The sequence below is a fragment of the Hypanus sabinus genome, chromosome 7 (assembly GCF_030144855.1).
Source record: "Hypanus sabinus isolate sHypSab1 chromosome 7, sHypSab1.hap1, whole genome shotgun sequence".
Taxonomy (NCBI): Eukaryota; Metazoa; Chordata; class Chondrichthyes; order Myliobatiformes; family Dasyatidae; genus Hypanus; species Hypanus sabinus.
The window spans coordinates 137,929,836-137,947,673 of record NC_082712.1 but is presented as its reverse complement, the minus strand read 5'-3'; the positions used below and the strand labels follow the sequence as shown (position 1 = coordinate 137,947,673).

General features: G+C 39.5%; 1 protein-coding gene and 1 long non-coding RNA gene across 6 annotated transcripts in view; one reads left to right on the top strand and one right to left on the bottom strand.

Annotated features, from left to right (window-relative positions):
- The window catches only part of plekha7b (pleckstrin homology domain containing, family A member 7b), a 422,578-nt gene that overhangs the window by 302,942 nt on the left and 101,798 nt on the right, over positions 1 to 17,838 (bottom strand). The gene's annotated exons all lie outside the window — the stretch shown is intronic.
- Positions 771 to 17,317, top strand: LOC132396412 (uncharacterized). The gene is made up of 3 exons (XR_009512974.1): positions 771 to 1,080; positions 11,005 to 11,093; positions 15,384 to 17,317. It is a non-coding gene; the product is annotated as an uncharacterized LOC132396412 (long non-coding RNA).

Below are 17,838 nucleotides of genomic sequence, written 5' to 3'. Positions count from 1 at the left end.
GCTCCCCACCTTTGAAGATCAAGCAAGTTTTATTGCATGGTTAGTTTTGGTTCATCAGAACAGTACAGAAAGGACAGGCCAAATTGGCCCATGTGTTGTGCCAATCACGATGTCTTTCAATCAAATGTCAATCAAATGCCCTTCTCTTGCCCATCATTCATATGCTTCACTTTCCTGTGTAATTATCTGCTTCCAGCACTACCCCTGGTAAGCCATTCCAGGCCCTTTCCTCTTACCTTAAAAGCATGTTCTCTAGTGTTTGGCATTTCTTCTCTAAAGATTCTAATTGTTTACTCTATGTCTCTCATAATTTAAAAACATGGTTCTTTAAGGAATCGGTATGCCATGAGATTTAGGGACATTATCAGAACAAATAAATTAGGGGTAAAAGTAGGCCACGACCTCCTAAACCTCCCCTGCAATTTCATAAGGTTGTGGTTCTTTCAGTTGTCATCTCAGCCCCAGGTTTGTATCTACCCATTGTAGCATTTCATCTTCTGCTCATCAAGTATCTGTCTGCCTTGGTCCTAAAAATATTCAACTGTAGTAATCCAAAAGAACTTCAATCATCCAAATTTCACCTCATTTCTTTAATGGGAGATCTTTTGATAAGCAGCAATTAATTCTCATTCCAAGTTTTCCCACCCAAGTGAAACTCCTCTTCATACCAACCCTGCCATGACCAGTTAAGACCTTTTAAGTTTCAATCACAAAGAAAGAGATGATAGCAATAATATAGATTACATAAATAATGAGATGGTTATTCACGAGATTAACAGCTGATCTTTGATTACAGGATAGCAACAACATGGAGTGGTGCCAAAGTTTCAGAGTAGTTCTACTGCTTGGCATCTGAAGCAGATTGAGCAAGATATCCCATTGCCCTCGTTATAATGCGGAAGGAACGTACTTTGACACATATTATCAGTCCTGACAGTCTATACAGGCTAAGTGCCTGCAACAATTCTGTTGGTTTGTAGAGGTGGCTGAAAAAGCATATGCAGGCAGGTATTCGTTAGAGAACACTTAAGCAAATTTTCCACTCTTCAGGAATGGAATAGCATCTTTGCCCAGGAACTGGTAAGCATATGGGTGATATGGTTATGATAATCTTTGCCTTCCTGCTGATATGTTGAAACTTCAAGCTGGCAATATTCCAAAATTGTAAGTAAGGTGAATTTAAGATTTACAAATAAGTAACTGAAAACACACGATTGTGACTGGAAAACCTGATGAGTGATTAAGACTTTTCATAACAGATACAATCACATTCATCACATTCTGGGATCAGACATTCCTTTCATTATTCAGACAATCAACTTGGTGAATTTTGACAACTGAACGAGGGGTTGCACACAAATGTTTCAGTAACACTACGTAATTCAATTAAAGAATTAGAAACAAGGTCCACATTAGCATTGTTTCTGTGGGACTCTGGGCATTACAACTCCACTTCTCAAAACTGAAGAAAATTATACATTATATTCCAGCATCTCTGAAGTTTGAGGCCTGGCTCTTGAGAGAAGAAATAGTCCTCTCTTCTCTCCTCGTGGTCGGTGCTTCTTTTGTCACTGCAATTCAGATAAGCACATTTTGTACACAAAAGCTTATGTAGTGAAATTTAGCAGCAACTTAATACTTAGGATTGAAATTAACTTCTTTCCATTTATGGGATCTGAGGTAACTAACCAGTTTGATGTCTAATCTGATGACTGTTCCATTGGTGGGGCAAGTCTCTGTTAGTGGGTACGTGGGTGCAAGCCATTGTGCCCTTTCTGCTATTTTCATTCATAGTGTTTTAAAGCATGGAAAATATCTTTCGGCCCATCTAATCCATGCCAACTCTTTGGCCCAGTGAGATGGTCCCAATGGCCATGTGACCCATAGTTCTCACATAGCCACATTCAGTCCTTGCATTTCCAACAAGGAAACCATGCAAACATCACTGGTCAGGCACAAAAGGGTAGAGACAAGCTCTGTATCAAATGTGCATGATACCAATATATTCAAACCAAAGCATGGTTTCTCATCCTCAAACTCCATCCAATGAAGCATCTTCAAACTTAAACCATAGCACATCAATGTTCATATACATTTACTTTCACACAATATTCACTATTTTTAAATGAGTTCAACTGAAAACTTTCTCCAAACTACTTAAATGTCAACATTTTTTTTTAAGAGTTCTGCCAGGTACACTTAGCAAATGGAAATCATTTTAAGCTGTCGCAATTTTGCTCCATAAGATTGAGAGATTATAGATAGGACAAGTAAAATGATCATCAATTATGCCTTAAAACAATAGAAGCAACTTGTAGACATTACAGTTCAAATATTTTTCTCTCCATGCTGGCATGATATTCATCCTTTTATTTCCAACTCATGATGTAGTCACACAAGGAGACGGGAAGAGTCAGCCCGGACAGATTGTTATTGTCACAGAGTTCTTCAGTCAGGATTAAGACTGCAAACTGACTACATCACTATCACTACCAAGGCCAAGATCTGACAACTCAACTTTAATTTCTATCTGTGATCTACAACAAAATTACACATTTACAACATGGATATTTTGTGTAAGGAAATTAATGGATGGCTAGGTTGATGCAATCTATAATGGTAAAGTCAATGTCATGTTTTCAAAAAGACTATTATCAAGTTTTAGGATAACAAGCTTCAGTTTAAAAAAAAGCATGAAATGAAAGAAAAGCAAAAAGTATTGATGTTTGAAATGCAAAACAAGAATAAATTACTGGAACACTGAACAATTCTGTCCATTAATCAACGAATGATCACTAAACACTAGTGCTGCTATAGCTCTATCACTAAACTTCTATAGATGAACCGTGGAGAACATTCTGACAGGCTGCATCACTGTCTGGTAAGGAGGGGCTACTGCACTGGACCAAAAGAAGCTGCAGAGGGTTGTAAATCTAGTCAGCTTCATCTTGGGTATTAGCCTACAAAGTACCCAGGACATCTTCAGGGAGCAGTGTCTCAGAAAGGCAGCATCCATTATTAAGGACCTCCAGCACCCAAGGCATGCCCTTTCCTCACTGTTACCATCAGGTAGGAGGTACGGAAGCCTGAAGGCATGCACTCAGCAATTCAGGAACAGCTTCTTCCCCTCTGCCATCAGATTCCTAAATGAACATTAAACCCTTGGACACTACCTCACTTTTCTAATATCTAGTATTCCCACAGATGCTGCCTGGCTTCTTGAGTTCCTCCAGCATTTTGTGTGATGCTTTGGATTTCCAGCACCTGCTGGTTTTCTGGTATTTGTAAAACATACAATTCCTGCTGGGGTTATGGAAACTCATGTTTGAGCATTTGGAAAGTTATCAGGGATAACCTCTTACTTCAAGTTGCAAACAGCAAACATACTAAAAAGTTAGAGATGTATGAGAGAGAAGCTGGCTAAAATTGATTGGAATGGGACACCATTAGGGATGGCAGCAGATCAGCAATGACTGGTGTTTCTGGGGGAAATTCAGAAGATCCAGGACGGATACATCGCAAAGATGAAGAAGTATTCTAAAGGGAGGATGAGGCAACTGCGGCTGACAAGGGAAGTTGAAAACAGCACAACAGCAAAACAGAGGTTGTATAACATAGCAAAAAAAATTAGTGGGAAGGCAAAGGATTGGAAAGTTTTTTTAAAAAAAACAAAAGTCAACTAAAAAGCCATAAACAGAGAAATAATAAAAATATTAAGGCAAGCCAGCAAATAATATAAAGGAGGATACAAAGAGATTTGCAGATATATAAAATAAAATACGCAAGAGTGGATATCAGACCTCCGGAAAATGATACTGGAGAGGCGGTAATGGAGGACAAAGAAATAACAGATGAACTTTAGTGTTTTGTGCCAGTCTTCACTGTCGAAAACACTAGCAGAATGCAGAAATGAGAGTTTATCAGGAGGCAGAAGTGAGTGTAGTTGCTATTTCTAAGGAGAAGATATTTGGGAAACTGAAAGGTCTGAAGTTAGGTAAGTCACCCTGACCAGATGGGCTACGCCCCAGGATTCCAAAGAGGTGGCTGAAGAGATTGTGGAAGCATGAGTAATGATCTTTTAGGAATCACTATAGTCTGGAATGGATCCAGAGGGCTGGAAAATTGCAAATGTCACTCCACTCCAAGAAGGGAGGAAGGCAGAAGTGTGGAAATCACAGGTCAGTTAGTCTGAAGTCAGTGGTTTGGAAGATGTTGGTGTCCCTTGTTAAGGATGTGGTTTGAAAGTACTTGGAGTCAGCATGGTTTCCTCAAGGGAAATCGTACCTGCAAGCCTGTTATTTCCTCAAAGAATTCCAACAGATAGACAAAGGAGAGTCGACTGATGTTGTTCATTTAGATTTTAACAAGTTGAGAGACTGTGGTATTACAGGAAAGATACTAGCATGCATAGAAGATTGGCTGACTAGCCAGGAGGCAAAGAGTGGGAGTTAAGGGGGTCTTTTCTGGTTGGTTGCCAGTGACTAGTGATGTACTACGGGTGTTGGTATTAAGACCGCTCATTTTCATCTTATACAGTATATCAATGATTTGGATTAAGGAATTGATGGATTTGTAGTCAAGTTTGTGGATGATAGATGGAGGGGCAGGTAGTGTTGAGGGAGCAGTGTAACAGCAGAAGGACTGAGACATATTGGGAGAACTGGCAAATAAATGACAGATGGAACACAGTCCAGGGAAGTACATGGTCATGCAATTTGGCAGAAGGAATAAAGACAGACTATTCCCTAAATGGAGAGAACTTCCAAAATCCTGGAGGTACTGGAGCTCTCGTGCAGAATTCCCCAAAGGTTAACTTGCAGTTTAAGTAGGTGATAAGGAAAGCAAATGCAATGTTAGCATTTATATTGACCAGAAACAAAAATGTAATGCTGGGGCTTTACAAGGCTTTGGTCAGAGCAGACGGTGAGCAGTTTTGGGCCCCTTATCTAAAAGATGTAAACGCGAGGAAATCTGCAGCTGCTGGAAATTCAAGCAACACATACAAAATGCTGGTGGAACCCAGCAGGCCAGGCAGCACCTATAGGAAAAAGTACAAGAAGTACAGTCGACGTTTCAGGCCGAGACCTTTCGTCAGGATTCACGAAGGGTCCTGACAAAGGGTCTCGGCCCGAAATGGTGACTGTACTTCTTCCTGTAGATGCTGCCTGGCCTGCTGCATTCCACCAGCATTTTGTGTGTGTTATCTAAAAGATGTGCTGGCATTGGAGAGGTTCCAGATGTGGTTCATGAGAATTATCCCAGGGATGAAGGATTAACATGAGAAATGTCTAATGGCTCTGAGCCTGTACTCACGTACGTTTATAAGAATGGGGGGGGGGGGCAGGATCTCATTACAACCTATCAAATATTGAAAGGTCTGGATAAAGTAGATGTGGAGAGGATGTTTCCTTTAGTGGCAGGGTCTAGGACCAGAGGGAAGAGCCTCAGAATAGAGGGACATCCATTTAGAACAGATGCGAGGAAAAATTTCTTCAGCCAGAAGGTGGTGAATCTGTGGAATTCATTGGCACAGACAGCTGTGCAGTCCAATTTATTGGGTATATTGAAAGCAGAGGTTGATACGTTCTTGATTACAGAGGGTGTAAAAAGGTTACAGGGAGAGGACGAGTAAATGGGGTTGAGAGGGATAATAAATCAGCCAATGATGGAATGGCAGAGCAGACTTGATGGGCCAAATGGCCTAATTCTCCTCCTCTGTCTTCCAGGCAGGTGTTTTCAAAGTAGAATTTGCAACTGCAAGTTCTCTCTGGGCTCAGAATTTTAATGGGTGGGATGCACATATATTAAACATTAAAAGACTCAACAAACCCAGCAGCTACCTCTCAGGCTTAGCCATTCAGCAAAGAAGCACCACTCTATTAAGATATTTTTACAAAAATTACATCTTTTATTGATGTCTCTTATTGTCAGATTACACAACTCTACAGTTATGACACAACAGAGTCTCACTGCATTGATTTAATTAAATGGGTTTGATTGCAATATTTAGATCACCATTCTTAGAACTTAGTGCTATAAAAAGATTGGAGAGAAATATGAAGGCACACACACAAGATATGGACATATGCACATGTCCATATCAGATCAACAAGAGGCTCACACTGCCTCACCCATGAATTGAACTAGACTGAAAACAGGTATTCACACAAAAGCACATGGATTTACTTCATGATAAATTGATGTCATTTCACAAGATAAATTTAAGTCTCATCTCACTAGATGAATTTAAGAACACTACTTATAATAACCAAATGCATCAATGTGGTTTGACATGGGGACAAATACAACTTAGTAACATATTCTATCACTTCTGTAAATTGAAATGACTTGCAACACTTAGATTCAACTGGATGACAAATATTGGCATAAATTGTTGATAAAAAGCACTTTATTGTATTGTTCGCAAGGTTCTAAAAGTAAAGTGTGCTTCAGGCAACAGCAGCAAAAGGTGCAACTGTAAAGTCACTTTGAGCTACAGTGACATTTACTTTGAATATGAAAAGGAAAACAAATTAAAATTACTCCAGGACTTTCTTCAAACATACCTACAATTCATCATTGATGCAGTGCTGCAGAAAGTCAACAAAGTTAATGGTTTCCAGCAAAGACTTCAAAGTATTCTACCCTTACATGAAGGTCAAAGACCAATTAAATCTGCAAACTATTTGAATTCAAGATTGCATGTTATTAGTTCTCACTAGACCACAAAACCAAAGTTGTCTTTGGTCCATATATAGGTCCATTCTCTTCCTTCAGAAACGCCTCCACGCTCTTTAAGCCATTTCCTTCTACACTTGGTGCAGCCAACAACACATGCCTTAAAAAAAAGGCCTTCAATATTAACAAAACTTCTTCAAATGCTCATGCTTGTCTAGGAAATTGATAGGGCCCTGGCAGAGATTCTTCCATCTTCTTTGGCCTCAACTGAGGTATCAAAAGACTGGAGAATGACTAATGCTGTGCAGATATTTAAGAAGGGCTCCAAGGCCAAACCAGAGAACTACAAGCTGGTGAGCCTTGCATCAGCTGTGGAAATGTTGTTGAAAGAAATATTGAAAGACTGTATTCTTTCTATTTGGAAAAACAAGGACTAATTAGGAATAGTTAAAATAGCTTGGTATATGGCAAGTTATATCTTCGTACAAAGGGTGGTGGGAATATTCAGTGAGGGCCACCAGAGGAACTGGTAGAGGCTGGTATAATTACAATGTTTAAAAATAGTTTGGATGAGGACATACATATTGGAGATTTAAAGAAATATGGACCAATATGGGTTCCTGGAGTGCGGAATTCATACCTAAAAAAAAACTACACGAGATGCAGACTCAGTTGATATGTTTAAATGTCAGCTCAAAACATATTAATATCACCTTGTTTTTTAAACTTAAAATCATTTTGTCTTTTACTTTCACATTTTTTTTCTATTTTATTTTCATGTTTCTGCTTTTATCGCATGGTGAAGCACTTAAAACTACATTATCTGCATGAAAATGCTCTATAAATAATGTTATTATTATTAAATTCAGGTAAATGGGTTTAGCTTAGACAGGCATCTAGATCAGCCTGAATGACCGTGGCTGAAGGACCAGTAGACATGCTCCAGAAGTTGACAAATCAATGAAAAAATGAACAAGGTAACTACGTTAAATACAAAAGCACTGCATTCAAAACAAACTTCAGGTTTCTTAAATAGGTTCAAGGTCTATGCTGGCATGCTTCTATGATAAAAACTAAAGCACATTGGCTATGCACAGAAACGAACATTGTGGGGGATGTTGATTTAAGCATACCAACTGATCCATTTCACTTTGAGCACAGCCTTTGCAAACCCAAGTACTATACCAGTCTGGTAATCATTCATTTCTCCATTTATTGATCTGCATCTGTCCAAAAAAAAATGTTCGGGTCTCAGTTTAACAGAGCAGTCAATGACATGTCAAATGTGTTTGCAATTGCATGAAGTGTTTACTTTCCCCATACTGTACAAACTGTAGATGATTTATATTTTCTGCTGACTCCAGTAACCTTGTACTGAAGGATAAATCCTAGTTTGTCCCTCGGCATAGTTAAATGCTTTAAATCATCCTACATTAATTTGCCATCAGTTAAAACAGCTTTGTATCACAATGAATAATTATAATGCATACAGTTTACAGTAGTTGAATCCAAGGATCCTGTTGACATCAATATGTCACTGAGGTATCATTCTACCAGGAATATTCTTTTTAAATCACAGTTCTTTAGTCTACATTATCCATTTGATTTATTACGACATGATTACTAATAGTTCCAAGATCAATAGATATACAGTTGTAAGAAAATTAACTAATAAGTCTTCAATATTGGTCTGCAGTCCTCTTATAACGAAGGCCAATAAACAGCTTGTTTGCTTTAACTGCATGTTAATTTTTGGGGCTCATTTACAAAGACATTCAGGTTCCTTAGAACACCAACTTCCACCTCTCACCATTTAAAACATTCCACATACAGCACAAATCTATTACATCAGCTCAAGATCATCATTTCATGCATCCAAGCAGTCAACCTTAGATGATTCCAAACAATCAGATCAACTTGAACCACACCCTATTGGTACATCACAACACATTTTGTATCAGGAGTAAAACACCATGAATCCAGTGTAGAACATAGAATAGTTCTGCACAGGAATAGGTCCTACATCAAATGATTAATCCATTCTATAGATGCTGCCTGACCTGCTGAGTTTCTACAGCATGTTGAGTGTGTTACCTTGCACTTAAACACTAAATTTCTTTAGCAGTACCCAACTCCTCCATTACCTGTGTATCCAAGTGTCTATCTACAAAGTTACTCCAGGGGGTTTTCCCTTTTGATAGGGCAAATGCAGAAGTGAATGGTAAACAGTTGGTGAGGGATTAAGAGAAATATTCATGGATTTGGGATTTACTATCGAGGCCATTGGACTACAAGCCACAAAATTATGCTTACTATTGTGATTTGTTGCTGTTTTATGAACATATTATGAACTATTCGGAAAATGAAGCTCAAGTTTGAAATTTATTGCAAGCAATGAATATAAGAAATTAAAACATTCAAGTATTTGTACCACTCCAAGGGTCAACAAGTTACTTTTAAGAAATGGAGTGCACAGAGCATTTTACTATCCTTTAAGTTAATTCTTCGTCATACGGAATTTGCTGGAGTGTTTTGATATAGAAGCAGGTCATAAACTTTGTCCTGGGGAGAAAAATGTACATACAGGCAATTTTAATTGAGAAGATAAAAATTACTGTACCAGAAACAGTCTTATACAATGAAGTGTACTGCCTACAAAATACATTCATTTACAGATACACCCATTTGTCTTTGGTAGATCATGATTACTGATGTGATGCTATACAACCATGAATATCTTTCTACCTCATACCTGAGTTCTTTGTCTTTATACTGAAAAGGAGTGCATGACAATGTGCTGAGCAGACTGGGTATTTTAAGCATAAATAGTGATCAATATCAGAACAGACTTGCACACATCCACCCAAACTCAAACCCAAACAAAACCTTCAACACAATTGTTAACAGCCATATTTTATTCTTTAAAATCTCAAGTGTATTCTGCTGGGCTCGCATTATCATTGCCCCAGTAACTAGAACACATGCCAACCTGAGCTTTCCAGTAAATCACAAACGAACTGCTGTAGAGCTGTTGTTCGACTATTTGGAAATGCTGAAAGTTTTGTGTCGTGCTAACAGGGCCCAGGTTCCAGTGCTTCCAAGTTAATTTATTTCACCATGTTGCCTTTAAACTTGCTGAGTTCACTGGAATATTTACTATTCTACTACACTTCATCTTATGCAAATTAAACCTTTGTTAGAGTGTTAATAGGAATCCTTTCCAATAATCCACCCAATCTGCTAGTCTGGCAGCAAGGGTCTTCTGAATCCCGACTTGTCACACAAGAAAATAGAAGCAGGAATAATATGTTTCACTAGGCATCTCAAGCCTCCCTCACCATTCCAATATGATCGTAGCTAATCAAAACTGGCCTCAGCTCCTGATCTTTGTCGCATCCCCACACCTTCAGACATCTGAAAGATTAAAGCAGCATAAATCTCCCCCTTAAATATATCTCATGAATTCCAGAGATACAGTATTCTTGAGAAAAAGAATTTCTACACATCTCAGTTTTAAATGACCAGTCATTATTTTGTTGTTACTTCCCCGTGTTTGTGACTCTTCCACTGGTAAAAACGTCTCAACGTTTGCCTTATCAAGCCCCCTTAAGAACTCCGATTTGAATAAGGTCACATCTCATTCTTCTAAACTCCAAAGAATACAGGCTAAAACCGTCTTGCCTCTCTTGATAGGACAATCCTCTGACCCCAGATTTTCTGCCGGTGAATCTCCTTCGGATTATCTCCAAAGCTACTATGTCTTTTTTGAGGCAAGGAGACCAGTGCTGTGTACTGTATTGAGAGTGGCTTCACCAATACCTTATACAACTGTTACAAAAACTCCCTATTCTTGAACTCCACATCCTTAACAGTAAAGGTTAAGGTGCCATTTTCCTTCTCTATTACCTTTGGACCTGCCTGCTGAATCTTAGTGATTCGTGCACTTCAACAGTTAGATCAACCTGATGTTGACTCATTTATAGTCTCTCTCTCTCTCTCTCTCTCTCTCTCTCTCTCTTTAGATAAAAGTCTCCCTATTGATTCCTTTACTTGAGTGCATGACCTTACTTTTCCCCATATTAAACTCCCCTTAGCAGGTTTTCATCCATTTTATACACAGCTGCAGAATCAATGTCGCATCACAACATACCCCTTTGCCTATTTTCATGTTGTCAACAAACTTAGACACCTCACATTTCATTCCTCTTCTAAGTAAAGAATAAACAAATGAGGGCCAAGTACCAAAGCCTGGGATACTCTAATAATTACAACATTCCAGTCTGAAAAGCTCCTGTTTATTCCAATTCATTATTTTCTATGTGACAGGCAGATTTTGAAGCCCGGAGACACACTGCACCTGGTAGTATGATACTCGCAGGTACACAGACTTAATGGGTCCGGTGGCTAAAAATCAGGTAGGTCTTTCTTGTCTCGAATAACATAGCCATTTCTGACCACTTGCTTGTATTGTTCCCTACATTTATTCACTTCCACAAACTTAACAACCCATGCATCTTCCTCTCCTGAACCTCTATCATTTTGCACCACCAATGAAAAGAATGTTTATTTGCAGCTTGACTTTGAAAAGCACATCAGTTAGACTTTGGCCGCTGGTCTGATGTAATCATTAATCTACTCAACTGAGCACGTGGCTCCACGATTGTCACACGCACTGCCATTAGGATTGTTGTCCCTGTAACAACATAGCCTTTCTCAGTAGAGTCCATACCTCCACTTGTCTCAGACTGGATTGAGTATGACCTGGTCTGCTAGACATTTCCAACATTTTCTTTTTTGTTTCAAGTCTCTCCATCAGCAGCACCACAGCTTTGACATGCCTCTTTATTAACACTAATTGCTCCTATTAATCTAGCAACCTGACAGTTTCATAAACAATATATCCCATGGCAACCTGGCTACACCCAGTCAGAAATATTTCCTGTGCCCTATCCTCATTTCTTCCCCAACCTTTTTTGAAATATCAAATCAATAGTTTTTCTCAATTTTCCTATTCTGATGCAGAACCTTCAACTCAAAACATAAACTGGTGCCACACATCACCTGATCTGCTGTTTCCATTGCTTTCTGATTTTACCGCTTCTACTGCCAACTTTCATCAAAAGTCACACTTTGTCTCCTCCACTCTCACCTCCAAAAACAAGGGCAAGGATTTCATGAACTTCCTAGAGAGGTTGAGACCATCTACAACTCACAAAAATACAACTGCAGATGCTGTGGATCAAAGAATATGTACACAATGCTGGAAGAACTCAGCAGGTCGGGCAGCATCCGTGAGAAAAGAGTAGCCAATGTTTCGGGCCGAAACCCTTCATCAGGAGTGGGGTGGAAGAAATAGCCGAAGCCCAGTAATAGAGATGGGGAGGGGGTAGAGTCCAGAGACGCCAGGTGGAAAACCAATCAGAGGAAAGATAAAGGGGGGAGAGGGAGGGGATAAGCATAAAAGAACTGTAGAGACAAAGAAGCAGGAAGTTGAAAGGGGAGAGAGGCAGAGAGGGACCTTGGATAGGGGAAGGGGGAGGGAATTACCAGAAATTGGAGAATTCAATGTTCATACCACCAGGCTAGAGGCTAGCCAGACGGTAGGTGAGGTGTTGCTACTCCAACCTGAGTTTGGCCTCATCATGGCAGTAGAGGAGGCCATGTATGGGCATATCTAAATGGGAATGAGAGGCAGTGTTGAAGTGGGTGGCAACCGGGAGGTCCTGTCTATTGTGATGGATGAAGCGTAGGTGCTCGATGAAGCGGTCCCCCAATCTGCGTCGGGTCTTGCCGATGTAGAGGCCGCCACACCGGGAGCACCGAATGCAACAGACGACTCAAGAAGACTCGCAGGTGAAGTGTTGCCTCACCTGGAAGGACTGTCTGGGGCCTGGAATGGTGGTAAGGGGGGAGGTATGGGGACAGGTGTAGCATTTGCTCTTGAAGGGATAAGTACCAGGTGGGAGTTCTGTGGGGAGGGACGTGTGGACCAGGTAGTCGCGGAGGGAACGATCCCTGCGAAAAGCTGAGAGGGGTGGGAGGGAAAGATGTGCTTGGTGGTGGGGTCCTGTTGAAGGTGGCAGAAGTTGCGGAGGATAATGTGTTGGACCCGGAGACTGGTGGGGTGGTAGGTGAGGACAAGGGAAACCCTGTCCCTGTTGTGGTGATGGGAGGATGGGTTAAGGGCTGAAGTGCGGGAAGTGGAGGAGATGCGGGTGAGGGCATCTTTGATGACGCCAGAAGGGAAACATCTACAGCTACATTCTACAATCTCATCTACAGCTCAACCTCCACTGCTTCCCTTTCTTCTCCTTGCTATCTGGCCAAGCAGCAAATGTTTCTTCCATATGTGAAAGTTCACATAAGATTTTCTGTAATCTTCCTTCTGGCTCTGCAAACTTAATTTGTTCATCAAATCCTCCTCCTGCTTTCAATTCTACCCAATAAACCAATGGCCACAATCACACTTCAGTCGTCCCTTGTCATGTTACATGTATAACGACAGCTGCTCCCTGCTAACTACCACAGCCAATCCTCTGCAGATTAAACTTAATAGCACTGAGATAAAAATTACATCATTAAAGTGACAGCCTGGAATTTATGTACTTTATGAGATAATGATTAAGTAAAACAACCACAATTAGAAGTAACCTTTCAAAATAAAATACTGACTTTTGAGACAATTGAGATTTAACTCTTGCAACCTCTATTAAGGCTGTTACATGATACATAGTTTTGGATGGCCTTTGGACTCATTTTGAATTTTCTGCCAATCCATCCTCATACCAAAGCTCAATTTTAAATGATAATGCATGACTCTTCAGCTGTTAAAACAAAAGCTCAACCTATAATAAAGATAGCACCCAATGCAAATCAGCTGTACATTCTATTCGTAACTGACATTTTAAACCAACGACAATGCAAACAGCATTGTGAAGAATTCAGGGCTCCCCACCCCATACAAATTTTGTTTCTTGCACTGATTATACAAGGACGTTTGATCACAGGGCAGAATGAAAATAATACCCTGCCACACATTTGGATTGTGTGAGAACAGTCATTGCCACCACGTTCCAACAAGCAGACAAATTTTAGACCCTCTAGCAGCACCCAAACATCAACAACTACGTATACAACATAGTCTCATGTTGGCCAAGTAGAATTCAGTCATGAACAAGACAGATCAATTCAGTCATGAAACTCAGTGCTGAGTTGCAGCCAAAGGACCCCAGCATCCTGGTCATAACCAGCTGTTCAGCTCAAGCTTCCTTATGTGGTTTTAAAAAAAGAGAGGGAGCTAAAGACCAAAATCTTTCACTTAAAGACAAAGGAAATCACAATGGCAAAAAAGGATCCACAAGTCTTACATACCCATGTGCACTAGTAGCTGTGGATTCCATCCTGCAAGGCACAGAGACTTTTTTCCAATAAGCACGACATCACTGCGGAAACTTTTCAATCAATTAATTGTCTGTGACTAGATTTTCTAGATCAAATGCTTTATTTTGGTGCAGAGATGACTGCCTACAACAGAACTAAACAACAAGTTCAGAAAAGGCTCCAGCAAACAAATGAGTCATGGGTTGACAGCGCAGCTAAGCTAGACAGGACTACAGATCAATAATTTTTTTTAAATTATGCACTGTAGACCCAACCAGTCAGTCATTATTTTGTTCAGTCAGCAGTTGCAAGCATTCCAATTGACCACAGAAATATTTTGGAAAGATGGCCATAGTATTTTAATTCAATGCTTGTTCTCAATAAAATTACACACTGGAGCATAATTGCTTGTTGCTGTCAAGCATACCATCACACAGACATACCCTTTTACAGGCACCTTGCCCAGGTACTTCAACATGGTATCCAAAATTGGCAATCAACCGAACAAGTCTGTTTAATAAATGGCTAGAAGAAACTGACCACACATGCTCAGATTGTTTACTTCTGTCAGCAAAAGGAGGCAATACAGAGGACAGAGACATCCCTGTTCTCGTGCTTCTATAAACCAGAGCATACTTTAATGTCAGATTATTCCTGATAGTTCATTTAGTTTTCAGGATGATAGAATGACAGGTATTATTTTGGCAGCTGAACGGCATTAAATGCTGACAGCATTGTGACTAACATCGGGATGGACCCAAAAGGCATTGTGTTCAATCAACAAAAATGATTTGTGCACACAGCTCAGGAAAATAGTTTGTCCAGACAAATATACACACCGCACCCTTTATGCCAGCAACAATAAGGAATATTCGAGATGTCTGTAATTTCATTACCTACGTAACAAGCAGTAAATAGCTGGTACTCTATTTAGTAGTCTTTATATAGTTAGTTAAGATCTAGAATATTACTGATGATTTGGAAAGAATGCTATATCTTTACACTAATGAAGTCAGATGACTATGAAACAAATGTAGATGACAAGCTTTGTTTATAAAAATCAATGGACTTCATTCAGTTCTATATATTTTGCAGAGCAGTTTCTCTGTTCTATTAAACAGAAAAAACAGTTTTAATCAATTCAACTATGATGTGATGAATTCCATATATGCAAGAATACACTTGATTTTAATGTCTGGTGTCTTTATACTAAAAGCCATCTTTAGCTAACAGATTGTTACTATTACCTAGGTCAGTTAATGTTTGGCAATACTTCAGTGAATTGCTTCCAGCAAAATATCTACTTGTGTTATTTCTTTCTGCAGTTACACCTGTTTTGGAAAGGCTCCAAAGCACTCCAACTCCGCATCTTGCCACTGATCTTGCCAGATAAGAAATGGGATGCCCAGGATGGAGGGATAAAAGATGCAGGCACAGAAGAGGAGCATCCTACTGTTGTTGATACACTGAATATGTTGGACATTGCGGGAAGCAGATAGTTGAGGCTGAGGAATAACCCCAGTTGTACAGGAACAAACCTGGTACTGTAACAAATCATCATGTTCGGTTTAATGCAAATCTCATGGTAACTAGAATTTGAAAATACCTTTAATTGACTTTTGTTTGCATTCTTAAATGGAAGTTTTCCTACATCTGATGCTTGCAATCATTTACTCTATTTCATTCTACCACAGTTAACTTGTTCTGTATTATCACACCCTCGTTGTAACAAACTTTTCACACAGCATCAAGTACCTTCATTACTTCCACAGTAGAGTCCCCTTCCAAAATTAAAATGACTAAAATTCAGTTCAGAAATAAAAACCTTTCACAGTATTGTACAAGAGATAATATAAGGTTTAAATAAATCCTGCAATAAACACAATAAAAACCATTTAATATTTAAAGGTTTCTAATAAATCAATAGGCAAATGGTAGTGTAGTGACTTCGAGGGGAGTGGTCCAGGGTTCAAATCCGGCCGGATCCTTGCACATTTTCCAGCCATGTGGGTTAAGGGGTTAAACGTTGAGCTAGCAGCTCAGTCTCAAAAAGGAACAGACAAAAATGCTAGAGAACAGCAAGGTTGACACTCAACGTGCCACAAGGTGCGGAAAGGAACAACAATCAAACAAATTAAAACCAACATCCTGTGTTTCAGCACCTGAGTTACAGGGAAAGATTGAACAAGTTAGGTCTTTATTCTTTGGAGTGTAGAAGGTTGAGGGGGGACTTGAAAGAGGTATTTAAAATTATGAGGGAGATAAATAGAGTTGACGTGGATAGGCTTTTTCCACTGAGAGTAGGAGAGATTCATACAAGAGGACATGAGTTGAGAGTTAAGGGGCAAAAGTTTAGGGGTAACACGAGGGGGAATTTCTTTACTCAGAAAGTGGTAGCTGTGTGGAACGAGGTTCCAGTAGAAATGGCAGAGGCAAGTTCGATATTGTCATTTAAAGTAAAATTGGATAGGTATATGGACAGGAAAGGAATGGAAGTTTATGGGCTGAGTGCAAGTCGGTGGGACTAGGTGAGTAAGCGTTTGGCACAGACTAGAAGGGCCGAGATGGCCTGTTTCCGTGCTGTAATTGTTATATGGTTATATTTAAATATCATCATGCCTTCTGAGGCAAAATTTACTTTGACACTTAATAATTTCATTCCCAATTGAAGCTTCATAGAATATTTCTCCAGAAGCTTAAACATTAGCAGTGTGAATTACATCTGCGCACTGTTAATTGAAATAATGTGTGATAGTTGCACAAATGATTCAGTGTGCCTCAGTATAAAGTCACTAACATTCACCTCCTATAGCTACATAACCACATCTGGGAATATTGTATTGCTTTGCTCTCCTTAATTAAAGGCTTGGAGCTTTTGGTCTACAGGGGAGAAGAGCGTTATGAAGAAACTGATGAGACCAAGATCAGAACCACACGATCTTTCTGAAGGAGAGGGCAAGCTAGAGGGGTCATTCTTATTACTTTCTGAAGTTACTGCTCATCATATCAAACAGAAAACATTGTCTATATGACACAACTCATTTCTAGAACAGATGTTTGCTGTTCTGACCAAACACATCACAGTCCAAATTCATAATTGTTTATTTCAAATAGTATGCAGAGAAGCAATTTTCAGCTGTTAAATGGAACATATACTCCACTCAAGCCAATGCAACATTCACTCCTACCCTATCCAGTAACACCAAGGGTGGAACTTAAGAATGTTTCATCAACTGAACAAGGTGCAACTAAAAATGCCTTTAACTCGGGGGGGGGGGGGGGGGGGGGAAGACACATTAGAAAGGTCAAACAACTGTGTTATGCAGGAGGTTCTGTGGCTATCACACAAAAACTAAACAAATTGCAATCCCCAGTTGCAAGAGCAATCAAGGATTTTTTCAAAAAAAGGATAAAAACTGAAGAGAATGCTAGAGATTGTTTTTCTTTCCTGAACCCATTGTCCAATTATCCACAATTCTCAGAAATCAATGAAGAGCAAACATTGCTTCACTAATTTCAGAATTATCACAAAATGCCTTTAGGAACACAAAGGCTCAGACATGAGCCCTTCAAAGTGTAAGTAAACCAGAATTTTTCCCATCAAATACCTCCACGGGATAATAGCAATTCAGACAAATTGACATTCCCTGCATGGTAATGAACCTCTTCATTAAATTTATCAATTAAATAACTAACAAAAACCCAAAAGAATAATGACTGCATTATCATCAAACACTAATGCACACTGTGTAGAAAGACATGCAGAGTCACAAAGTATGT